This window comes from Mustela nivalis (assembly GCF_964662115.1).
Source record: "Mustela nivalis genome assembly, chromosome: 12".
In the NCBI taxonomy this organism is placed as follows: domain Eukaryota; kingdom Metazoa; phylum Chordata; class Mammalia; order Carnivora; family Mustelidae; genus Mustela; species Mustela nivalis.
In genome coordinates, this window is record NC_139031.1 from 30,958,104 (window position 1) to 30,984,908 (window position 26,805).

At 40.8% G+C, this 26,805-nt stretch overlaps 1 long non-coding RNA gene across 2 annotated transcripts; it reads right to left on the reverse strand.

Annotated features, from left to right (window-relative positions):
* Positions 1-2,675: 2,675 nt before the first annotated feature.
* LOC309845616 lies at positions 2,676-26,536 on the reverse strand. 2 transcript variants are annotated; one of them, XR_014301381.1, is made up of 6 exons: positions 26,465-26,536; positions 19,797-19,913; positions 6,040-6,169; positions 4,326-4,536; positions 3,181-3,260; positions 2,676-2,761 (listed from the first exon to the last, which is right to left on the reverse strand). It is a non-coding gene; the product is annotated as an uncharacterized lncRNA (long non-coding RNA). The 2 variants fall into 2 exon arrangements; XR_014301382.1 differs by lacking the exons at positions 2,676-2,761; positions 3,181-3,260 and having other exon boundaries at positions 4,168-4,536.
* Positions 26,537-26,805: the final 269 nt, after the last annotated feature.

Consider the following 26,805-nt stretch of genomic DNA (forward strand, 5'->3'; position numbering starts at 1 on the left):
CATATTTCTGTTAAGAACTATATAAATAATTCACACTGAGTGGGATAAATAAAGATTCTAAACAGCTTCCTATGTATTTAGATCTGATTTTGCTGCCAAGAGAGTTCAGATTGGATATTGCCACCAAATGAGTTCTGAAAAACTTTTGGTTTTCAAAATTGTTGATAAAGAATTGTGAACCTTCAGGGAACTGGGGTTATGGGTGAAGAGAGTTCACACATTTTTCACTTTGAGCAAAATTAGTCCCTGAAATTCCTGAAGTAGAATATCAGTTACCTTCTTATCCTAAAATAGGCCCTCAGTGTATTAGTGGAAGAAAGTCAACCAATAGTTTAATGATGCTATTTTGTGTCTACTTTATTATTACAGTTATTATCTAGCCATGAATCACATGTTAGTTCTCTTCTGACTGGTTTCTGATGAGTAACATAAAATAAAAACTAAATATCGGTATCAATCTGCCTTTTCCATAAGGCTACAGATCCACTTGCCCATAGTATTTGATGTGTGCTCTTCTGACCTGCTTCCCATGTTGGTTTTCCTTTACTGGACGAGGTGGGGGTCGCATCCTAGCCAGATTCTTCTGGATCCTCATCACATGCTCCTATGGGCTCAAAAAGGGTCAGATGAACACAGCTGCGGCACATCTGTGCTCATCAGCTCTTGGTTGATAAGGCAGTGTGAGACCCTAGCCAGACTACCCTCAACTTTAGTCTTATCTGCAGTGGGAGGATCTTCTCTAGCCCAAGCTCTTCTCTCCAAGAAGAGCATCAAATCCAGTCCTTCTCGTTGGTTTAGTTTTGAGAATTCTCTTTGTGACACCGACTTGGGTCCTAAATAAACTTAAATTACCTTGCACTGTGCAAGCCTTAAATTCCAAATCCCTTGTAGCAGAGAACATGCATTTCTTCCAGCCAGTCATTGTGCTAACAGAGGGGAATGACCCGTAGGTACTTGACAGTTTGTGACAAATCACAGTGGGTTACGTAGAATAACACAAGTTTATTTTTATCATGAACTTTTTCATTGTATTATCTTTATATACATTTTTGTCTTGCTGGTTGAAGGTCTTAGAGTAAGCGGATTATGAACTCGGCGCTGAATGACTCTTCCCTAAAATGAATTATTAATGTTTTAAATACCAGATACACTTAAAAGGGTTTTCTTCACATTTACATTTTTCTTGATAAAACATGCATAAGTGAACTGGGTGTGTTTATTGTATTAACTCTTATGGGAAATGACATACAGAAGAATAAAACATTGCATGTCCCTCAGGGGTTATTCAATCTAGAGGAGCAAAAGACACAGAAGTCATTATAATGTTTCTACTTAACTGTCTAGAATGGTAGGGCTAGAAGGGTGGCATTTGTTCCTAAGGTATAGAAGGGAAGGAAGGACATTAGGGACAGGAGGAAGAGTGTGGGCAAAGCACAGAGGCACGACAGTACATTAGGATGGCAGCCGTGGCTGGAACATGGAAATTGGAATGTTGCACATGAGCCTGAAGCGGAGACGAAGAATAAAGGAATCAACTGAACAGGTACACAAGTGTGACCTTAAGCAGCCCAAGGTCATGCTGTTAGAAAAAGGCAATTTCACTGTGATTGCCTTTAAGACTTGCAAATAAGCTAAAAGTGGATGAAAATGCTTTGGGTTGACCCAAGTATCTTTAGTGACCTTTGTCACTAAGCCCCTGGTTAACCAAGTCTGGGAAGTAGAAAGCATGTGCAGCTTATGACTTTAACTGATAACTGGATAGCATTGAGATTATGGGTGAAAGACTCCTGAGCCAGGCTGCTTGGGTTCAAGCCCTGGCCCCCCAAATGTATCTACAGTGGGACCAAAGATATTTATTTAACTTTTTTGTACGTCAGTGGGTTCATCTGTAAAATGAGAACAGCAAATATAACTTTTTCAGGGTTAAAACATATAAAGTACTTAGAACAGTGCCTGGTATACAGTAAGCCTGAAGGGGAGAGAGATGGGAGGGGGAAAAAGGGGAGGGGGAAAGCCAATGACTTATTTAAGAAAAAAATTAAATATTCTCTGTGAGTGATCAGATAGGTGAGTCTAAAGGGATCACTTACCCTTTTCCCAAGCAATGCCTGAAAGCTGACCAGGCCATAACAATAGCATCCCAGCTGCCCATGAGCTGTGCAGACAGCCAGCATAAGGCAGTGAATCCAATTCACCACAAGTAAAAGCTCAGTGACTTGCTCCTCGCTCCAGAAGCAACTGCGCTTCCTGTGTGTGCCCTAAGCCAGCAGCTCAGGGAGACTGCCCCTTCTTTTTTGGTAGTGCTATTCTTGGAAGTTTCAAAGATTTCCCTTGAAAACATTAAAGGAAAAGAAAGAAAAGAAAGGAATCGTGCATGCCCATAGTGGCTATGGTGGGTCGTGTTGGGTTGTGTTATGTTATGTTTTAGAGCTAGAAGGCCCAGGACGGCAACGCCCTCATTTTACACAGAGTAATACTGGAGTGGAAGGACTTGAGCGCTTCTGACCCAGCTGGTGGTGAGGAGATTTGGAACTGGGTCTTTCCCAAATGTTTTTGTTCATATTTATGTTAGCGTTTTATTGAGTCAAACGGAAAGTTAAGCTCTTGTTAACTTGGGAAAAGCCATTGTTCTCTAATCTTTGATGTTTTCAACTCACATAATGACAAGGAAGTGGAAACAGCATATTGAGATGAAAATATGATTCCATTGTTTGGGGCTTCGGTAATCTTCAACGGCTTCACTTCTGGAGTCAGTGTGATTCTGTTGTGTGGACATAACACTTCAGGTCAGAAATCAGGGTTTGATTCCAGGAGCTGCTAATTATGAGTCTGGCTTTGTATAGGCTACTCAGCTTCTTAATTAATAGGTGTAATGATATCTACCTCTGAGGATTTTGTGAAGATTAATCAGTTAACTAGAGGAAATAATGAACGTGAAATCCATGGACCATAGTAGGGATTCAGTAAACGCTAGCCTCCGCCCATGCCTGCTCTTTCCTCAGAGGCGAAGTTTTAATGAGGACACCACTTAATTTTAACAGGCATGCAATCACTTCTTTCTTAATCATTTCCTCCTAAATCAAAAGCTGACACAGAGCTCATTTTCGCTCTCTGGATCTGCTTCCTAATTTGTGAAGTGAGGCGGTTGGATTATGTGTCACCTCCAGTGTCCTTCAATACCTCGGTGTCTATGGCTTCTTCCTAGCCTTTCTTTGCATAGGAAAATCCAGTGGAGACCAGCCATCAAATTCTCTGCTTTGCTGAAAGAGAGAATAAGTTGAAATGCTTGTTGAGTGGAGGGAAAAGGTCTCACAATTTCTCTTCTACAAAAGCATATATTTTTCCATTTTTGTTAGCCATGAAGAATGACACAATCATAAGATTTATTATTAATATTGTTATTATTTTATCACTCTCACTATTCTGCTTCCTCTCCCCCCCAAAATCAGATAAGAGAAGTATATACTTTGTAGTAGGAAAAACATACAGCTAGGTCCTTCAGAAATTAGATGTGTGTGTATATATATCCCCATGGATTATACTGATCATGGTTTATGTTCTATCACAGCTCTACTCGGCCCTGTATCCTCAGTCTTTTGCTCTCCCGTCTGAGCAAAGGGACAGAATTGATGGCTCATGTTCTGCCTGTGGTCAGAAATTCTGGCTGCTGTGGCTACCACCACCATAGGTTTGGGAGCCTCCTGGGAACTTCCTACTGACAAGGAGAACCCCCTGTCCTGAGACACTGGCTGGATCTCACTAGAGAAGGATCTGGCTTTCCCAGTGGTCACCTGCAATAGCTGAGGGAACAAATGTAGAAGTATGGAGGTGCTGTCACCTGATGGAGCAGACTTGGACCTGTGGGAGAGAGGAAGGAGCCAGGAGATAAAGTGCTCTGTCTTCCTCTCCTCTCTCCATCCCCATGGTTAGTTCTGAGATGCAGTTCTTTCATACAGTCTCTCTATTTGTTCTATAAAACTTGAACAGCCAGCTATGTTTGGTGATTGATGTAGTCATCTTGGTAATATACACCTTTGTGTTTGATCTCTGTCACAGATTGTGTTACCTGGCAAGCAGGGAACAAAATATATGTGCTGCATCAGGGAAAACTTTTGGGATCAATTCCTAGAGAAGGGAAGGGAGAAATAGTTTGAGCAGAAAAACGAGTTTGGTTTTTATATAGTCTCAATGAAGACACCAGCCATTCCTACAGATAGCTTGGAAGCCCACTAGAATTATCCCAAATTGGTGCCAGGGGACTGGGCACGCTTCATCCTGCATCAGCCAGTCATTGGGTGGAAGATGTCCTGGGGTGGGAGCATGACCTTGAGAGAAGCAAATCCTGAAGAAGGTTGACAGTTGAGGGCTCTCTTCTGACACCATCCCAGCAGTTAAGGGAATAAGTCCACCATTCCTGAACAGGTATGTGAGAGGTGAATCACAGCATCCACTTCAATGTACCCCAATACAACTCAGATCCAATGCTTTGTATAAGTACTGGGGGCAGCTCTTTTAAGACTCTGGTGAGCTGTTTTGCTGGGGAAAAAAAAAAAAAACTTATAAGAAGAAGGTTAATAGGGTTGATGATAGCCACCATTGCAGCAACTGGTCTCAGGACCTTGATTGATACCTATTATCTCCCTCTATCATTTCTTTTGGTTCCCCTTACCTTCAGCTTGCACCTCTGCTGGTCTCAATGGTTAACTCAGCAGCATGACTGAGTCCCTCATCCCTGAGCAATCTGAGCCCCTCTAGCACCATGCCCTTTACCATCTGAAGAGACGCCCAGGTGGACCACCTTGAAGGGGAGGGAAAATGAATTTCTTTATATCCTCATGGTATAGCATTAGCCTGACTTCAGTTTCAGTTAAACCCTGACAGGATGGTAACACCAGAGTGCCCAGGCAGCAGCCATATCTTAGAGTTCAATGTGACCTTTGATGTCCTCTGGTGGAAGTATTCCTTCTTTGGAACCAGAACCCCTAGAAACACAGAGGTCAGAGTTGTGAGGATGGGAAACACAAAATTTCCCCAATGGGTTCTTGAAAGTGATGGTAAACAAGCCACTCCTGCTTCTACTCCTTGGTCCTGCACCCATATAATCTACTAACTGGGAACATATCATACAAAGTTGTTGACTCCAAGTGTATACTATATCCTGGAGGAAGGTTTTCCCTTCTGGCAAGATATCACTTCTGAGCTGATGCTTCCACTGTACTTTTGTCGGGCCAATCCATTGCTCTGTCAGGTCAGTACCTTCTGAGTGGTGAAGCCCTCAATCGGGTCATGTGCCTATTTTTGTGCACCTTTTGATGTAAAGTAGGTCCCTTGGTCTGATGCAATAGTATGTGGGATCACATGTTAGTAGATCAAATACTCTGTCAGATCTTTGGTAGTTTCTGTGGGCAGGAAAGGGAAACCCATGCCAGGAATATGTATTGTAATTGAGTGAATTGCTAGAGCATCCAGACTGAAGGAGACTCATGTCAATTTACCACTAAATGGCTTGTTCAGTGATGATGTTATATCAGGGACATAGAGTTGATGGTAGGTTGGACTTTGGCAATGGCAATAATAGATCAGCCAACATATGCAGAAGTGAACACCATTGGGCTCCTATCGTAGGACCCTACTACTGTGGTTACTCCAGTCATGAGCTCATTATGCCAACATTAAGTGGGCAATGACAGAAGGTAGTTGATGTTAACTCTCTGAGTTATTTTCCATACATGATTGTTTAGTGCTTCTTCTGTGACAGATGCTCTCTAGCAGATGTTGCATGTAATACAGAAATCTTCGTATATTCTGCCCATTCCTACATGTTAATAATACTTTCTATCTTTCTCCTTCAGGACCCTTTATTAGCTGGACAAGACATTTTCCATTGCCCATGCATCTGGATATATTATAACCTTGGGCAGGTTCTCTTTGTTCATAGAGTCAGTTAATCAGGGACACCAACCAAAGTGCTGCCCACTGATCAGACTCAAGTTAGGCTGTAAAATAGCTACCATTCACTTTTGAGTTATACCTACGTACCAAGCCACTCCATCAGTGAACCAAGCCTGAGGATTTTCCTCTATCTGCTGGGCACGAGATTCCCCCCTGCTGCGGATTGGATTCAGGGAGAGGATTCAGCGTGGATTCAGAGTGGATTCAGGGAGAGGACCTGGAACAACAGTGGTAGATGACATGATGGGTCTGGGCCACATGTTAGGCAGCTTGCTTGTAGACTCTGGTCTTGCTTGGGCTCAGGCTGGTATGCACCTCTTCCATCTTGAGATGGGTTACTGCTGCCCTCCTAAACCAAAAGCCTAGTGAGCTGGACAGAGCCCTGCTCATGATGGCAGTCCTGGCCCGACAGTCACTTAATGTCCCATAGTCAGGTATTCAATCCCTACCTAGTGGTAGGACAGAAATTGTTTTTTAACAAGTATGTAATTCTTCTTTACATATGACACGACCTTAGCAGTCTGTATTATCATTCCCATTGGGGCTTATTATAGATTCCATGTGGTAACTTTCCCACCATTGATGCCTTTAATACAATAAGGTCAGCTCATTTGTGTGGCCCAAATAACAGGCCTGTTGCCTATACCAGTTGAAGAGCTCTTTCCTATTTTAGGCCCCACACAGAGCTATAAGTCTCTCATGCCCCCTGGTATAGACCAGTATTCCCAACGACTGAATATGCTACTTTAGGTTCTGAAGAGGTCTATTAGATGTAGTGATTCTTTTTTGGTAATGGGAGATGAAAGATACAATAATTTCCATTTTATTTGGAGGAGATTCCTATAGCACAGGACACCTAAAGTCTCACTAATGTAATAGGCCCTTGAGTCTTTGTATCTCCCACCTGCTAGGGCATTTGTGTCTTACCAAAGCCCGAGAAATATTTACCACTTCTCACTTTTATGGTCCAATTGACATGACATCCTCAATAAAATGGACTAGTATAATGATCTGCAGATGATCCAGATCTCTTTGGACAATCTTATGACAGAGGGGAAGAGGGTTAACATAGGCCTATTGCAAAATGTTAATGCATATTTTTACAAGTTGGGCTCCTGGGGAAGCAGACTAAGTCCGAGATTAACATGCAAGAAGTTTATTAGGGAGTGATCTTGCAAAGGGAACGAAACAGAGGTGAGTAAAGAAAGGTGGGCTATGATGAGCCATAACAAAGGCATCATCTTGACTCTCTGGGGGAACTCTGGAACTGAGATGAGCCTTTGAAGTTGGCTCAAACTGAGACAAGAGGGCCAGGATTTTATGTTGCTGCAATGACCAGTCATTGGGAAGAGAGTGTCACTAGGAGAAGGCATCACTCTTCAACCAAAGCAATTCCTGAAGAGGGTTGACAGCTAAGGATTACCCATTAGCAGCAGTTCCAGCAGCTGGGGGAATAATCCTACATTCCTGAAGTGGGATCCAGGTGCCAAATCACAGCATCCACTAAAGTTTTCTCCTTCCCTCCCTCATTTCTTTCTTTCTGTAACTCTTAATTTCCTGGGATACACCCCTAATAAAGTAGTAGCATGTAAGGTTTTGTCTCAGGCTCTGTTTTCTAGAGAACCTGGGCCAAAAGACCAAAGAACTATACATGTTTGTTTTGGCTTCTATTTCATAGGCCTAAGTGGACCTACTCCAAAATGGAACTCTCTACTGTGAAAGGAATGTGGTGAATTAATACCACACACATACACACACACACTTAGGACAAGATGGATTAAGAGGCAGGATGCTTGACTTCTAGTGGAGCTCAATTGTTGATTTGTGAATATTAGGAGTGTAGGTTGGTCTCTCAGGTTTCATTTCTAATTTAATATAGTGGACATAATAATGTCTGATAGTCCTAGCCCCATAATGGTGTCAAGAGTCTGGAAGAATATGGTGTATGTCAGAGCACTTTGCAGATATCACAACACAAGATCTCTAGTAACAAATTCTTATCCTTCCTATCATATTCTCTAGAAAATGTACTGAACAATGTGGCAGTGATGCCATCCATGAGAAATCATTGCTAGGGCATATGATGCACAATTCCTTACAAATGAAGTTATATCCAAACACTGGGGAGCTACCAGTTCAAATGTTTCTCTTGTCCCCTGACAAATTTCCTGATGTTCCACTTACTGGAGGGTGAGCTTCTTTGGCCTCAAAGACTTTAACCTTTAAGTGGCAGCAACAGAGTCATCATATTACCCAACTCCAGACACCACTGCCAGTTGAACCTCTAAATGAGGCCCTCTGGGGTTATGCTATGTCATGGCATCGTTGATAAGTAACTAAGGGCAAGATAGGTACCTTCTCTGTGGGAAGAAGAGCAGAATGGAAGGGGAGACATTGGAAGTCAGGCCAATGTAAAAAGGAACTGAAATAGGAAGTCAGGGGGAAAGGAATTCTTATATATTTTTTTTTAATTCAGTACAGTCTAGCCCTTGTTAAATCTATAGTCTAGGTCTCTACCAAGGACCAATGGAGTAATACACTTTGGGACACCTGGGTGGCTCTGTTGGTGAACTGTCTGATTCTTGATTTCAATTCAGGTCATGATCTCCGGGTCATGGGATAGAGCCCAGCATCTGGCTTTGTGCTCAGCAAGGAGTCTGCTGGAGACTCTCCTTCTCTCTCCCTCTGCCCCTTCCTCTCTGCTCTCTCGCTTTCTCCAAAGTAAATAATCTTAAAAAAAAAAAAAAAAAAAGAGATGAACACACTACATGCCATAGGATAGCTGACACCAGAGCTGTATCACTTTTGCCTGTGACCCCTTGTTATTCTCCTTTGCCTCCCATCTCCTTCCCTCTGAAATCATTAATGGCTTCCCTCAATGGGATTTGTACAAGTTTCTCTTTTGACCTATGTATGATAGGGTGGTGTTCATATTATTAAAATAAAAATTTTAGTCCCTTAACTTAAGCCTTACAATTAAAAAGACTTTCATTCTGACTGAGAATGAGAAATTAGAACATGACCCACTCTCACTTAATTAGCCCCCTCTTTTTCTGCCAAGATTTAATTCTGCAAGTCCTTTGAAATGCAACATGTTAGAAATGAAATAACACAGAATCCTCAAGCACTCTCAGGGGAGGGAGGGTAAAAGTCTTTTCTAAAAAGCAGAAAGTAATGAGAAAATAATTAAAGGAAACATCTCTGACATATTAAGACTAAAACAAACCATATGGTGTTGCAAAAATTTATTTCCTGCAGCCCTAGATGAAGGCTTCATGGGGAGGTTCTCCTCTCCCTTTTTGAAGATGATGCTTTGGCTAGCTTGGAATCATGGGGCCTTACTCTCTCTATCTCTAGGGCTCTGGGTGGCTGTCCTGTCCCTCAGTATCTGCCACTAAGCCTCCCACAGAAACAGTAGCAATTGCTGAAATGTTGGGCAATGACCTACTTTCTAGTTTTGTGAACGAGTGAAACTAATATAGTGCTCTCTTTTCCAAAGCACAAACTTCATTGATTTTTCAGCAGATCAATGCCAGCCACCCTAGCCCAAGGCAGCATTATTAAACAGTCCCTAAGCAATGCTGCTGTGGTGAAGTGAATTGCTTAGACAACTGAATATGCGCATCAACAGTGTATTCTTTATTGGATATATGCCTTCACTCGGAAATAAAATATTTGTAGGTGAATCAACAAAATTACAATGGGCCACTTCCAATACATCAGTTGAAAGGAAATGGCAAGATGCCAAGAAGCTAGGCTGGGTCTTGTCAGTGTTAGCCAATACTTGGCTACAAATCTGAGGTAATTTGAAGAACGCCCAAGTATTAATTCTGTACAAAATAGAGAATCATAAAGTGTCACAGATGGGAGAGTCCACAGAAATAGTCTACTTCAGTGATCTTCAACTGGTGGGTAGGCTATAGGAATGCGGGTGGGCCTTGTTCATCAGAATTACAGGAGAGCTTTTTCAAAATATGTACACAGATTGTGTAGAACCTCCTGACTCAACTTGGGAGTATATTAAAGTCTGGGAGGTTTATGAGATGGTTTCACAAATATTTTAAAGTTCTGATAAGTGACTCCCCACTTCCTTAGAGAGCCCACTATTCTACAGAAAAAGAAATTGAGTCATATGCTTTCTCAAAAACCATATAGCTAATAAAGTGTGCATCTGAGACCACCTACCCAGATTCTAAATCCAAGACACTATAAATTTACTTCATTCTTTTTAGAATATGATTAATCTGTTGTTAAATTTAGTGATGACATGCTATAATCTTTTGTTTCCTTCACCTCAGGGTCCAGCTGAACTCCTTACAGATGGTACAAATTGACTGTCTATTAATTTGAAAACATAGGGTCATAAAGTTTCTTCAAATATTAAAATGTTATATTATGTATAAATCACCAATGGCTTCCCTCAGTGAGATTTGTACAAGTATCTCTTTTGACCTATAGTGAGAGGGTTATATATGTAGGAGTGGGTTTCTTTAAGACAGTATACAGTTGGGCTTCCTTTTAATGCAATCTAATAATCTCAACCTGGTAATTGCAGTGGTTATACTATTTAAATTTCATGTAATAATCAGTATGGTTGGGCTTAGGCATCCCATCAGGCTCTCTGCTTGGCAGGGATCCTGCTTCCTCCTCTCTCTCTCTCTGCCTGCCTTTCTGCCTACTTTTGATCTCTCTCTGTCAAATAAATAAATAAAATCTTTTTTAAAAAAATAAAGAAAAGAAAAATGAGAAGCAGATTGACCCTTTAAGTTCAGTGATAGTGGGTGCAGGAACAGTACTATTTTGAGTGCAGTGTATAGTCACTTAGATTTTGCACAGGGCCCAGTACCCATAGGATTTGATTCTGAAGCCAGTGATGAAGACACAAATCTAGCTGTAATTAAAAACTAAGACTTGTCTTACACGTGGGCATCTTATCACCTCATATCATGTTAGAAGAAGTCTGGAACCGTGAAATGCAAAAGTCCTGAACCTTCAAAGCCAGCTCCTGTAGAAGAGAGGACCTGGCAGCTGAGGTGGATGCTTCAGGAGTAGAAGGTCTATGAATTGCAGACCAAGCATAGGGAGACATGGGCAAAGCTGGAGCAGAAACCAGCAGGTTCCAGCTATTCTAACAGTACTTGGTGGCCAGAGAATCAGCAGTAGGAAGCATGAAGCAGGAAATGACCTAATCCTTGAGGTCTGATAAAGAAAACAAAGACCCGGGGCTCCTGGGTGGCTCAGTGAGTTAAAGCCTCTGCCTTCAGCTCAGGTCATGATCTCAGGGTCCTGGGATCGAGCCCCACATCAGGCTCTCTGTTTGGCAGGGAGTCTGCTTCTTCCTCTCTCTCTGCCTGCTTCTCTGCCTACTTGGGATCTCTGTCAAATAAATAAATTAAAAAAAAAAAATAAGAAAAGAAAGAAAGAAAAAAGAAAACAAAGACCCAGCTAGGAGAGACTGAAATAGATGCCCCTACTTTCAAGCCTAGGCCTTCAGAGAGAGTCAACTTGGCTACATCAAAACCTCAAATGAAGGAGGAGGAAAGATGGTGGAAGAGTAGGGGAACTGTGTTTCATCTGGTCCCTTTAATTCAGCTAGTTATCTATCAAATTACTCTGAACACCTGTGAACTCAACCTGAGATCTAAGAAAAGAATTGCTGCAATTCTACAAATAGAAAAGCAACACCTTTTTGGAAGGTAGATGTTGTGGAGATGTGAACCAAGGGGATATATCAGTAGATAAACCTTGGTAGTAGGGAGGCTTTGTAAGCTGGCTACCGGAAAGTGATACAGCAGTGGAATGCAAAATCGGAATTTTTGAAAGTCTGCTCCTGGGAGGGACACCCCTGTCTGAAAGACACTCAGGTGGCCAAGCAGGGAGGTAGCCTAGATGGGACAATGTGGTCACAGAAAGAACATGGTGCTTCAGTGCAGCAGCATTGAAGCAGGTTCACTGACTACCATTAGTGAGCCCCTGAGCAGCCTCTTAGTGAGGTATTGCCATAAATGTTGAATCACCCTATGATTGAGCCACCACTCTCCAAGCAGGGGCCCAGTAAGTGACAACTGATGACAAACCCTCCTCCTTCCCCCAGGCAGAATGGTGCAGGTGTGCACACAATCAGGCATCCGTTCCCCAAGCAGGAGCCCAGCGAGCCGCAGGACCATGGTGAACCCCCCATCCCCCACCCACTGGGAGGATTTGTGCAGGTGTGCACCGCAGGTCTGTGGAGTTTGGTGCACACAAAAGGGATTGACTGCTTTTCCCTGAGGGTGCCCTGAAGAGTGGGGCCAGCGATCATTCAGCTCCAAGGCTGGAGTTCAGGGCGCTGCCATTTTTACTTTTTTTTCATCCTCTAAATAGGCACAAGAGGCCTTCAGGGAACAAAAAGCACATAGAGCTACCCAAAGCAGCTTACACTAAGCTTGGCCCCCTGGAAAGGGGTGTTGCAACTCCACCCAGGCAAAGACACTTGAGAATCAGCACAGTAGATCACTCTCCCAGAAGACCAGCAGGAACACTGGGCAAATACCAAGTTTGTGGATCATTCAGAACTGAAAAACTCCTATGCTAGGGGGAAAATAGTATATAGAATTCAAGGTTTATTCTCATGATTTTTTAGTCTTTCAGTTTAAATTTTTCTGTTTTCTTTTTTTTCCTTATCAACTAGTTTCTTATTTTGTCAACTCTTTGTTTTGAAGTCTTTTTTAATTTTCAGTTTTTCATTTGCATTTTATAAATATATTCTTCATTTTTTGTTTCTTTTCACTGTATTCAATTTTATTTTTGCATATATATGTAAGTTTTCTTTCTTCATAATTTTAGGATTTAGTGTCTTCTAACAAACAGACCAAAATATAGCAAGGACCAAATGGATCACCCTGTTTTGTTCAAGATTATATTCTCCTTTTTCCTGTCTTTTTTTCTTTTCTTGTTTGGTTACTAACTGCTTCAGATTTATCTAGTGTGTATTTCACTGGGGTTATGGTTGATATTTTTGATTTTGCTCTCTCATTCATCTATTCTACTCTGGACAAAATGACTAGCAGGAGAAATTCACAGCACAAGAAAGAATCAGAGGCAATACTCTCATCATAGATCTAATCGATATGGATATAAGTAAAGTGTCAGAACTAGAATTCAGAATAATGATTAGAAAGTTACCAGATGGGGAGGGCACCTGAATGACTTAGTGGGTTAAAGCCTCTGCTTTCGGCTTAGGTCATGATCCTGGGATCAAGCCCTGCATCGGGCTCTCTGCTCAGCAGGGAGCCTGCTTTCCCCCTCTCTATCTCTGCCTGCCTCTCTGCCTACTTGTAATCTCTGTCTGTCAAATAAATAAATAAAATCTTTAAAAAAAAAAAAAAGAAAGAAAGAAAGTTACCAGATGGGCTTGGAAAAAGCATAAAAGACACTGGAGACTCTTTAGTGCAGAAATAAAACCTATTCAGGCCAAAATCGAAAACGTTTTACTGAGATGCAGTCAAAAATGCATGCTCTAACAGCTAGGGTAGATGAAGCAGAAGACAGAGTCAGTGACATAGAAGGCAAAATTATGGAAAGGAAGGAAACTGAGGAAAAGAGAGAAAAACAACTAATGGACCATAAAGGGGAGCCTCAATCAATCAGCAATACCATGAAGCAAAACAATATTAGAATTATTGGGGTCCTAAAGGAAGAAGAAAGAGAGAAAGCGGGACAGAAGGTGTATATGAGCAAATCACAGCTGATAACTTCCTAATCTGAGAAAGAAACAGGTATTCAACTCCAGGAGGCACAGAGAACCACCCCTCAAAAATCAATAAAATACATCAATACCCCATCATATAATAGTGGAGTTTGTAAATTTCAGAGATAAAGAGAAAATCCTGAAAGCTACTTGAGACAAGAGGTCCTTAATGTACAAGGGTAGGAATATTAGACTGACAGCAGACCTATTCCCAGAGATCTGGCAGGGCAAAAAAGCCTGGCCTGATATATTCAGGGTACTAAATGAAGAAAAACATATAGGCAAGAAAACTTTATTCAGCAAGACTGTCATTCAGAATGGAAGGAGAGATAAAGAGACAAATAGGACAAACAGAAACTGAAAGAATTTGTGATCACTAAACCAGCTCTGCAAGAAATATTAAAGGGGATCCTGTAAGTGATGAGAGAGCCCAAAAGTAACATAGACCAGAAAGGAACAGAAACAATACAGAGAAACAGTGATTTTACAGGTAATACAATGGCACTAAACTCATATCTTTTAATAGTTACTCTGAATGTAAATGGGCTAAATACCTCAATCAAAAGACACAGGATATCAAATTGGATAAAAAAGCAAGATCAACTGATATGCTCTCTGTAAGAAACTCATTTCAGACCCAAAGACAATTCCAAATTTAAAGTAAGGGGGCCAAAACCCATTTATCAAGCTAATGGATATCAAAAGAAAACTGGAATGGCAATTCTTATTTAAGACAAGTTAGATTTTAAACCAAAGACTGTAATAAGAGATGAGGAAGGACACCATATCATAATTAAAGGATCTATCCTACACGAAGATCTAACAATTGTGAATATTTATCCCCCAAAATGGGATTAGCCAATTGTATAAGCCAGTTAATAACAAAATTAAAGAAACACATCAATAATGATACAATAATAGTAGAGGACTTTAACAGCCCACTCACAGCAATGGACAGATCATCTAAGCAGAAGCTCAAAAAGGAAGCAAGGGTTTTAAATGACACACTGGATTTGATGGGCTTCACAGATATACTCAGAACATTCCATTCTAACGCAACAGAAAACATATTCTTCTCCAGTGCACATGGAGCATTCTCCAGAATAGATCACATCCTGGATCACCAATCAGGTTTCAACTTGTACCAAAAGATTGGGATCACCCCCTGTATATTTTCACACCACAGTGCTTTAAAACTTGATCTCAATCACAAGAGGAAATATAGAAGGAACTCGGATATTTGGACATCCTACTAAAGAATGAATGGAGGAAATTAAAGAATTTTAAAACTTCATGGGAACAAATGAAACTGAAAACACAACTGTTCAAAACCTTTGGGATGCAGCAAAGGCTGTCCTAAGAGGAAAGTATATAGCAATACAAGCCTTTCTCAACAAATTGGAAGTCTCAAATACACAAGCTAATCTTACACCTAAAGGAACCAGAGAAAGTACACCAAATAAAGCTTAAACCAAGCAGAAGAAGAAAAATAAGATTAGAGCAGAAATCAATGAACTAGAAACCAAAAGAACAGATAACAGATCAACAAAACTAGAAGCTGGTTCTTATAAACCCCTAGCCACACTTATCAAAAATAAAAGAGAAGGTACTCAAATTAATAAAATCATGAATGAAGAGGAGAGATCATGACCAACACCAAGGAAATACAATTTTAAAATCATGTTATAAGCAACTATATGGCAACAAGTTAGGCAATCTGGAAGAAACAGATGCATTCCTAGAAACGTATAAACTACCAAAACTGAAACAGGAAGAGAAAGAAAACCTGAATAGACCCATAACCAACAAGGAAATTGAAGAAGTAATTAAAAATCTTCCCACAAACCAGAGTCCAGGTCTGGATAGCTTCCCATGGGGAATTCTGCCAAACATTTAAAGAAGAACTAATATGTATTCTGGAACTGTTTCAAAAAATAGATATAGAAGGAAAACTTCCAAACTTGTTCTATGTATATTTATTATATTTATTCTGTATATATATTTATTATATTTATCTGTATATTTATTTATTTATTATGTTTATTATATTTATTCAGCCATCAGAAAGGATGAATACTTACCATTTACATCAATGTGGATGAAACTGGAGGGTATTATGCTGAGCGAAATAAGTCAATCAGAGAAAGACAATTATCATACGGTTTCACTCACACGCATGTGTGGAATATAAGAAAGAGTGTAGAGGATCATAGAGGAAGGGAAGGAAAATGAATGGGAAGTCATAAGAGAGGGAGAAAAAACAATGAGAGACTCTTAACTATAAGAAACAAAATGAAGGTTGTTGGAGGGGAGGTGCAGAGGTGGGGTGGGGGTAACTGGGTGATGAGCATTAAGGAGGGCACATATGTGATGAGCACTAAGTATTAAACTGATGAATTATTGAACTCTACATCTGTAACTAATGATGTACTGTATGTTGGCTAATTGAATTTAAATACAATAGATGTTTTCTTACAAGTTTTATGATACCTTGGGGAGTAATCCAGACCATGTTGACATTCTTTAATAGAGTATATAGCATTAGAAGTGTTGAGAGACATTATGTCCAAATCTATCCCCATGTGATAATGGTCTAAATTTACTTATGGGCATGGATGGGATTTATCCAGAAATCCCATGATATTTTAAAGGTATCTTTGCTAGGGGCTGACATCCCACATGAGCTGAAGGAAAAAACAAGTAGAGATATTTCAGTTGTTATGAACCTTTTTCATGAATGTGACCAGTATCTTTTTAATGATCTTTCTATTATTTGAAGTATTTCCCTTATTGTGTCCCATATCCTTAGGGCTGAACTCTCTCCCAGCCTTTCTTGAAGCTAGGGTAAAAACTGACAGATGTATTAGCTGAGATTTCTACATAGAAAGAACTGAACATGAGGAAGCCAGTACCAAAGGGAATCCATTAGAAAGCATAACCAGATAGATAATCTGATTTATAGAGAAGCAGTGACAGGAGTTCTAGAATCAAGTGCCAAGCAACAGTGAGGCAAGTTGTGTATCTGTGCTGAGTAGCAACAGCAGTAGTGTCTCTGCTGGATTAACCTCAGTGTATGTTGTGGAAATTGTTCTTGACCATTCTCTGACCTCCCAGAGTTTAGGAGCTACCTCGTATCCTTTAACACATGCTTTTTACTATAAACTAACATGATAGGGCTCTAGGGTTCTATTGTTTTCACCGAAGAACTCTAGCTGATGTGTTCTCTATTGTATCCTGATATTCATAGACATAATCCCAAATGTCCCTCCCCAAACATTCTAACATTCTCTTATTCTCCAAAGGACTGAATTTTCAGAATTCTGACTCTCTAGACTCACATGTAGTCAAATGGTAGATAAAATGCTTTTTCCTAGTGTATTTCTGACACAGCTTTAAAGAGCCTTCTAAATCCCACAAGACCTCTTCCTGGAAAGAACTGATATATCTTTCAGGGAGCACTAGAGGAATGTTGAATAAAAGACATATAGTTAGGGGCACCTCAGTGGCTCAGTCGTTAAGCATCTGTCTTCGGTTCAGGTCATGATCCCAGCATCCTGGGATCCAGCCCATGTCAGGCTCCCCGCTCAGCAGGGAGCCTGCATCTCCCTCTCCAGCTCTCTGCTGCTTGTGTTCCCTCTCTCACTGTCTCTCTCTGTCAAATAAATAAATAAAATCTTAAAAAAAAAAAAAAAAAGACATATACTTAAAAATCCTCTCCTTAACAGAAAAAGGAACTCTGGTGGGAATTATATTGTTCTTTTGTACACTCAAGTTGCATGCTCAAAACCCCCATGCTCCAATACAAAGACTCTGCCAAAAGTACCTGGAGGAACACTGAATGTTTTGGTCATCTAGAAAGCCACTGTCATGTCTATAATGTTCACTTCACAGAAAGAAGAGAATACTTCATAAATAAATCAACCTGAAGTCTCACTGCATGAACAAGAAGGAATTTTGACCAACCAAGAAAATGTGTTAAAAGAAATTGGCTAGTCAAGTGTATGATACCACTTAAATTCCTCCTCTGTTTCTAGAAATAAAACAAAATGCTTGAACATGCAGGTTTTCCCTAGAATGTTGGGTTTTTTTTTTTTTTTAAGAATTATTTATTTATTTTATTTGACAGAGAGAGACCACAAGTAGGCAGAGAGGCAGGCAGAGAGGGGGTGGAGTGGGAAAGCAGGCACCCTGCTGAGTGGAGAGCCCAACATGGGGCTCCATCCCAGGACCCTGAGACCATGATCTGAGCCGAAGGCAGACTTTAACCCACTGAGCTACCCAGGCACCCCTCCCTAGAATATTTAAATAAGTTTGTAATTTATCATGAATTAATATATGTAGTTGGTACAATAACTGAAATAAATATAATTTTGGCCTTTAACAGACTTTATCTCCTAGTGTTCCCCTGATGGTCTTTCTCCAGCGGCTCCTTTGCTCCACTCATCCTCCCTCCCTTTCCAGCACTTGCTGCACCTTCTGTCCATCACTACCACAGTCCTACATCAAGAGAACAGCATTTGTATTCACACATACATAGGTGATGGATAATATTTAATGACTAACTCTCTGATGGGTGTTTGCATTTCAGCTTTAAGCCTAAGGATGGATTGATACGAGAGTCTGCTTCTGGCTTTGTTGTCACATCTAGATTCATATCCCTTGTGAAGCTGCCAACAGCATTCACAGCCAGTATCTAAGGCCTGAATTTACCTCAAGGCTAGGTGGATATTTACAGGCATTCCTCAGCAGAGAAGAGTTGATAGTCAGTCTCTGAGGCCTTCTCGCTAAGCAACATGGGCAAGAAGTAGCAAAGATTGAAAAAAACAAAAATAGAAAACCAAGTCTGAGAAGTCATGATAATGCCTATGTGACATGCCATTCTTGCACACAGCCGGGATGTCCCATCACTGTGATGTGACTTGCCTCCTGTAGGAACTGGACCTACTGTAAAGAGCATTTGCATTCATGAGTGGTCTGACCGCTCTCCTTGATGAGGTCAGCGGGAGACTTGGTGGTCAAGAAGGCTCAGCGGACAGCTTCAGGAGCACGGCCATTTTGCCCATCCTGACTTTCAGTTTGGCCTAACAGGTATTTATATGTGTTATATCACCTGATAATTTGCAAGCACTTTTATATGCAGCAGTTTCAGGAAGATAGCCAGAGAGGAACTATTCCTACTAACACTTGGGTCTCAGAGTTAAGGGAGTTACTCAGGCGACACATCCAGGAATGCTAGGAAAGGGACTCAAAATAATAATAAAGCGAGCACTCTTTCTACCACATTCCTCTCCTTATCATACGGCTTAACTGGAGGACACACACACACACACACACTACAAGAGGTTGATGAAGGCTGAACTAGCCCTTGTACAAAAAATTTGCTTATAAGGAGCTGCAGAGGCATCATACTGTGTTGGTAAGACAACAAAACTCCTCTATGAGATGGGAAAGGACTCACCCCTTTATCCCACAGATATGTATTGAACACCTACTATGCTAGGCACTGGACTAGGGACCGAGATGCAGCAGTGAATAGGGTTGATAGGATCTTGGCCCTCCTGGAGTTAATCTAACCATTAAGAAAATGGGAACCGTTGATCATTTTAACACCTAAGGTTTAGGTTCATGATTGTTTCTGAGTGGAGCTGACTGTTGCAGCCATCCCATTCTGCCTTATGCTGTAATTTTCTTATCAAAAATCTCTTCTCTAGCTGGCTATAAATCCTGGAGGGAAAAGATCGCACATTTTTATAACCACCATGTCACAATTCAAGGAGGGCGAGGGAGGTTAAAGTGTGAAAAATTCCAGGGATAGCTCTCAGTAAAGGGAGTTGATGGTCATTGGCTGTATTGTTAGTTTTGACCTCCCTAAATCACTCCACCAGGCCCCACAAGAGTCATGTGTTTTATTTATGTAAAAAGACTTGCCCACAAAAATGTAGGGGGGTGAGGAGAGCATTCCAAATGTATTTGGGTCTACTAACATTGCCTGAACAAGTATTTGAGTTATTCATCCTATGTAGGCAAAGACATAAATATCTGGTAACTACTACCTCAAGTTCCCTGCATGATGCACTGGAACCATAGGTGGAACATTCGGGCACCTTGTACTTACTCGAAAGCGGGTGAGGGCAGATAGTATCCAGATGCATAAATGTGAGGGACGGCGAGCTTGCCTTTTGCTTCTTTCTTTCCACCCCTATTTGCTTGCAGCATCCACCAAATTCATGTCCTATAATGAAATAGGAAATCACCTGATAGGAGTGTTTTACACTTTAGTATTTCAATTCGGCAAACATTTCTGCACATCGATCCTGTGCTAGCCGCCATAACACTGATCGAGTTTCCCAGAGAGCTTCTAATCTGTAAGAGAGATGACAGATGTATACAGAAAAGTAGAGTTTCGAAGTTACTAAGTGGCAAGAGGCACATAGGGAGTGGATAAAATGGATATCAGATGCATATACCTTGAGTAATTAATAGATAGTGATTAATTTGTTTATTCAACCAATATATATTTATCCCATGTTTCAGAAACTTTGGTAGTTGCTGGAGCTACAGAAGGAAGAAAACAAAATAAGCTAACTCCCACACCTGATGAAATTTACATTTATATTTGAATGGGAAATACAGATAAAAATAAACAAACAACGCAATAGTATCATACTGTTCCTCTTTTCCCATGTTCTCACCTGTGCTCCATGCTGTGTCCCTCCTGAACTCCCAGCTCTTCTATAAGTGAGCCATTTTCGTTCAATATTTCTCAGATGTTATTTTCTTTTCTTAGAAAAATTTCCTTCCTTTCCGGTCTGTTTAGAAGGTGCCCTTCCATCCTTCAAGACTCAGCTCAAAACTCAGCTCTTCTTCCAAACCTTTCCTGCTAATCCCAGGACATGGTAACATTCTCTCCTATGGCTTGCCATAATGCTTTATACAGTGGGCCTCAATTTTTGCAGGTGTAACCATGAAGTACAATCAAATGTTTATATGTCTTTTCCCCCATTGTACGAGGATTTTCTCAAAAGAAGGGACCATGGCAGATTTATTCCTTTCATGCCATGTGCCTAGGAGATCGCCTGTGTATCGATCTGAACTATGAACAATATTATCAACCACAATGATAAAAATGATGCAAGCTACAAGTGCCAGCAATGTGCCAGGCAGTCTGCTAAGTGAGTTATTTCCAAACAGTCCTTTGAGTTGTGCATTTTATTAGTATCTCTATTTTATAAATGAGAAAACTGAAACCCCTTGAGGTTACATGATTTATCCAAGTCAGAAAGCTAGTAAAGGATAAATATCGGATGGATGAATAAATAAATTTCCTTTTATTTTATTATATCAAAAAAACTCTGTGTACATGGACCTAGCCTTAAAAATTAGATATTCATAAGTCATATATATCTGCTCAAAACTTTTTTAAAAACTTGAGAGATATTGATCTTTATCCTCATCATAACAGCAAAATTCAGTTACATATCAAGTTTCACAGACCTGAATGAGGTATATGGTTTCAAAACTAAAGAATAAATGATCTACATGAAGGAAATTTGATACATACAATCCCCAGAGGAACATTTGAAAGCCTTGGCCTTTATTTAATCTTGGACACATATTCTCTCCAATTTCAAAGACAGCTGTTAGAAGGAAATGAGGCAAGGGATTTAGGGGCAGTCATGAGACTTAAAAATAGAAAATTGCATTTTTTTTCATCATGCACTGTCTCCTTTCCTTCTATAGCACAGAATACCACGTCTGGGACTGCATAGCTTATACTCATTGGCTCTTGGAAAATCATTATGGACACAGTAGTTCATTTTCATAGTTAGCACAGAAAAATTATCTCAAAAACATTCACATTTTGATGACTTTTGATTTGTCCATATTATAAAATCTCAGGATTCACTAGTTTATCGTGCACTGTCTTGCTTGTTGAGCTTGAATGCGGAAAGACAAAATGTGAACATGTCATTCCCGTTGGTCTGAAGTGCTATGATACTAAATTTGTCTGTAAACACTTTGAGTGTCATACAGTGAAATAGCATGAAAGGGTAGAACCCTGCCACATCTCTATTTAACAAAGTCTTCCCGGTATTCATTTCTTTGCAATAGAATTATCTTTCTTGATATAAGATAGGAACTAAAAAAGATTTTGACCATTCTCTCTAGGGTCATTTTAATTTGCCTTGGCATTCATTTTGAAGTTCTTTTCAGCCATCCTAAATAAATGAGGTGTTAGAAATCCAATCAGTGATGATGAGCTTGGGTATGATAAACAGTCATGCCTTGAATTTTGATATTTAAAAAAATATTCACATTACTGAGCTAGAAAAAACTGTTGTCTTATGAACAGTACTAAACAAGTTAGAATTTAAAAGCCATATGATTTTGCCTGTCAGCCAAAGACATGAGAGATAATAGTCAGGACTCTGCTATCTCTCAACAGAGAAGAAGACCGGTCACCCAAGACAAAGAGTGTGGCCTCTGTCACCCTTTTGTTAGTAGAAGGCCCTTGAGAAAGGAAAGATTAGTAGAAGGGTTATTTGGTGAGCCCCTCCCGCAAATAAATAAAAGCCCTGAAGAATCTTATTTCTTGTTTCTTAAGATGGCTTGTTAACATTTTGCAGCCCAGTGGGAATGTTTGTAAAATTTCCGCGTTGGTTGCATCTGTTATCCCATTTGGTTTTTTTACTCCGAAACTGTTAAAACTAGTGGGAGGCATAAAAAAAGGTGGATGGCTTTCAGAAAGAGCACGTGGTGGCCGCCATTGTGATGGTGAGGAAGGAACATGCCCCAAATCCACAAGGCAGGCAGACTGGAATTTTTTTTTTTTTGAAGATTTTATTTATTTATTTAACACAGAGAGATCACAAGTAGGCAGAGAGGCAGGCAGAGAGAGAGGAAGGGAAACAGGCCCCCTGCCGAGCAGAGAGCCCAATGCGGGACTCGATCCCAAGACCCAGAGATCATGACCTGAGCCGAAGGCAGCAGCTTAACCCACTGAGCCACCCAGGCGTCCCAGACTGGAAATTCTTGAGCAGGGGTGATGTCGCTTCCCTAGGCAGGATCCCTTTTTGCCTGGGGAAGCCTTGGTTCTGCTTTTGAGGCGACAGATCGAGCCAGGCTCAGGGGAATTATTGAGGTCATCTCCTTTATTTAAAGTCAACTGATGGTATATGTTAATCCCATTGACAAAAACCCACAAGGTTTCTGAAGCAATTGCGTAAGCAGAAACACTCCCTGCTTGGACTGAAGGTGACAGAGAGAGGACAAAGTAAAAGAGGGCTGTCACACTTCCAAAATTCTACTTAGGGAATGGGCTGTTAGAGCAACTTGACTGCAAACCTGTGCTACCCTTCAAGACAAAGGAAGAATGACTTGGAGGACAGTGGCACAGCCTGAGGCAGAAGTTCCAGGCACAGAGGTCCAGGGCTGTGGTGGTCTCAGAGGACAGAACCTTGAGCCACAGGAATGAAATGGAATTTGCTTGGCCTATTTGGAACTTGCTTCAGGCTGGTTATTCCTTTATTCTTTCCCTTTGCTCTCTTTTGGAATGGGAATTTTGGAAGCAGATGCCTTCTGCTCTAGTTTCATAGATCCATCAATGGAGATGAATTTTGCCACAGGATCAGTAACACGAAAATCTTACCTGCACCTGATTTGGCTGATGTAGATGATGCGATTTGAAACTTCTTGACCTGGTGATAATTAGACAAGGTTCTGAACCTAGACTTGATGCCATCATTGGTTGAGATATTTGGGGGTGTTGGGATGTGATGAATGTGTTTTGCACATGGGACAGATGTAAATTTTGGAGGACCAGAGAATAGCCTATAGTGGGTTTTATGATGACTCCCCCGCCCCCGGAGATATGCTCACATCCCAATACTTGGAACCTGTGAGTGTGACCTTATTTGGAAAAAGGGTCTTTGCAGACATAATTGAGGATTTTAAGATAAGGTCATTCTGGATTATCCACGTGGGCCCTAAATCCATTGGCAAGCACCCTTATAAAAGATACCCAGATGAGGGACACACAGAAAAGAGGAGAAGGGTGTGTGAAGGCAGAGACAGAGAAGAATGACATTCAGAAGCCCAGAAATGCCAGCAATCACCAGAACCATGAAGAGGAAAAGAATGTCATCTTTCCTAGAGCCCCTGGAGGGGTCATGGTCCTCCTGACACTGATTTTAGAATTCTCCCTTCTGTAACAATGAGAGAATAAATTTTTGTTGTCTTAAGCCACCAAGTCTATGGTAATGTGCTACAGCGGCGTTAGGAAATGAATAAAGTCACCAAGCAGTAGAAAATGTGTATGGGGTTCCCTGGTGTGATTTTTTTCAATCTGCCAAAGTATGCACAAAAGAATGATGTCCTGTAGAAGTCACCTCAGGTCTCAAAAATATTATACTGAGTGAAAGAAGCCAGGTTCACCAGTGACATACTAGGTAATTTCGTTCATAGAACATGCATTTGCCCTGGAGAAAGCGGGCAAACTGTCATGCCAGAAAACAGGATTAGTAGTAGTCAGGGGCTTCGGAGAAGGGGGGTGGAGTGAGTATTCTCTCCCACAACACAAGGGAACTAGTGAGGAGATAGTCAATGGGTAAAATCCATGTCTTGATCTCTGTGGGAATTACACAATTGTGTACGTTGGTCAAAACTTAAATTGTACATACACCTATAAAAGCAGTAGTTTACTGAATATAAATTATACCTCACTAATCCTGAATTTATTTATTTATTTTTAAGATTTTATTCATTTGGGGGCGCCCGGGTGGCTCAGTCGTTAAGCATCTGCCTTCGGCTCAGGTCATGATCCCAGGGTCCTGGGATCGAGCCCCACATTAGGCTCCCTACTTGGCAAGAAACCTGCTTCCCCCTTTCTTACTCCCCCTGCTTGTGTTCCCTCTCTCACTATCTCTCTCTGTTAAATAAATAAATAAAATCTTTTAATTAAAAAAAAAAAGATTTTATTCATTTGACAGACAGAGATCACAAGTAGGCAGAGAGACAGGAGAGACAGAGACAAGAGGAAGCAGGCTCCCCGCTGAGCAGAGAGACAGATGCAGGGCTCTATCCCAGGGTCCTGGGATCATGACCTGAGCTGAAGGCGGAGGCTTTAACCCACTGAACCACCCAGGTGCCCCACTAATCCTGAATTTAAAAAGTGCTATAGGTTTATGTACCTCTTGGTTTAAAATGTGTGGAGCAACATTCCAAATGTTTGGAACCTTGTGGATATCAGTTTCAGAGTGATATTTAGTGACAACTGCTGCTGACTTGGTTTTCCATGATTTTTTTTTTTTTAGTTTTTTAATTTATTATTTTTTTTGTAAACATATAATGTATTTTTATCCCCAGGAGTACAGCTCTGTAAATCACCAGGTTTACACACTTCACAGCACTCACCATAACACATACCCTCCCCGGTTTTCCATGATTTTTAATTGTTTCCTGATACCAAGTCTTTCTCAAAGGATGATGAGGTTTCTACCATTGAAGATACACAAAACACAAACAAGACACACTACACGTTCTGCCTTCAGTTCCTAAAGAAGAGTTGGAAAAGTGTTTTGCTTATTGAAATAAGTGTATGACATCCAAAAAGTGACTACTTGTTTAGTCAACTTAACAAATATTTATTTATAATTTTTTGTGGAAGACACTATCTACCAGGTACAGGGCTGGTTATAGAGATGACTGAGAAACAATTCTCCTCTAGTTAGAAAAAAATATAAAATAAGAAGCAAGTAACTCTAACACCAAACCGATCCAAATCAGATGCTTTGGATTCTTAGAAGAGGAAACAATCATATTCAAATGCGAGGATATCTTTCAGATTGATGAGATGAGATTGAAAACAGAAAATGGATGATTATGGATTTCAACAAAAAGGGAAATCCCCTGTGGAACTGCAGGGGCAAAGGTGACTACCAAGGACTGCATGCCTGTTCTCCCTCCCCACCCCCACCCCCCCCCACCCCGTTCATATTCATATGTTGAAGCTTACCTCTTTGTTGAGATGGCATTTGGAGATGGGGACTTTGGAAGGCGATTAGGTCATAAGGGTGGAACCCTCATGAGGAAAACTATTGCCTTTGTAAGAAGAGGAGGCCATCTCACCCTCCAGAATGATGAGAAATAAATGTTTGTTGTTTAAGCCACCCAGCTGATGGAGATTTGCTGGAGCAGCCTGGACTGAGTAAGTACAGAAATAGAAACAAACTCAAGGAGCAATCAGTAGTCTCTGACTAGAATTAAGGTACATGCAGAGGAGTGAGAGAACAACTAGAAAGGGAATTGAAGGTAGTTTTCTGTGTCTCTCAAATGCCAAGTTGAGGGATTTGTATTTAATTCAGTGGTCAGTGGGGAGCCATTAATGCAATGCTTGAGAATTTTGAGAATGCAGTAAAAGTTCTGGATGCCCTTTCCCCCAGAAAAGTGCACATGTGTACAAAATGATGCATACCATCTCAGCAGTTTCACAGACATGTAGAGCTCCTCCAGGGCCTTCTTTCCCTGGGAACCCCTGGAAGGTTTCAGAAGGAGCCTTACACGAAGGGAATGACTTCATTACATTTTAATTCATTCCTCCATACATGGTGAGAAGAGAGAATTCGACTGACACAATTTATGAACTAAAGTAGGTTTCCTTAAAGTGTGATCTATAGTAGAATCCCCTGTAGGGCTTATCAAACATCCGGATTCCTAAGCCCCACCTAGATATACACAGGGTCTCTAATGGTAGAGCCAGGAGATACATTTTCAGCCGGCACCTACCTAGCTGCTTGTGATGGCCACATAAAGAACTGCTGATTCTGTGATGAAGAGGGAGTAGTGGTGACCTTCTCTGCTTTTGAATCCCCAGCAAAGCATAGGAGAGATAGAAAGAATATAAGAAAAAAAATATAAAAGCTTTTTCTCAACTCTTCCTATTCTCAAGACATTCTCTGCAGTCAGTACCCAACTTAGACTAAGCACAGGAACATGCTTGGTCATTGTGTGTTAGGACAGCATTTACCCTGGAGAAAGTTGGCTCCTTGACATGAGCCAGAACATTTAAGAGGAATATTAGCAATCCTACAGTCATAGTGTTGACAGCTACCGATAGATCCCAGTGG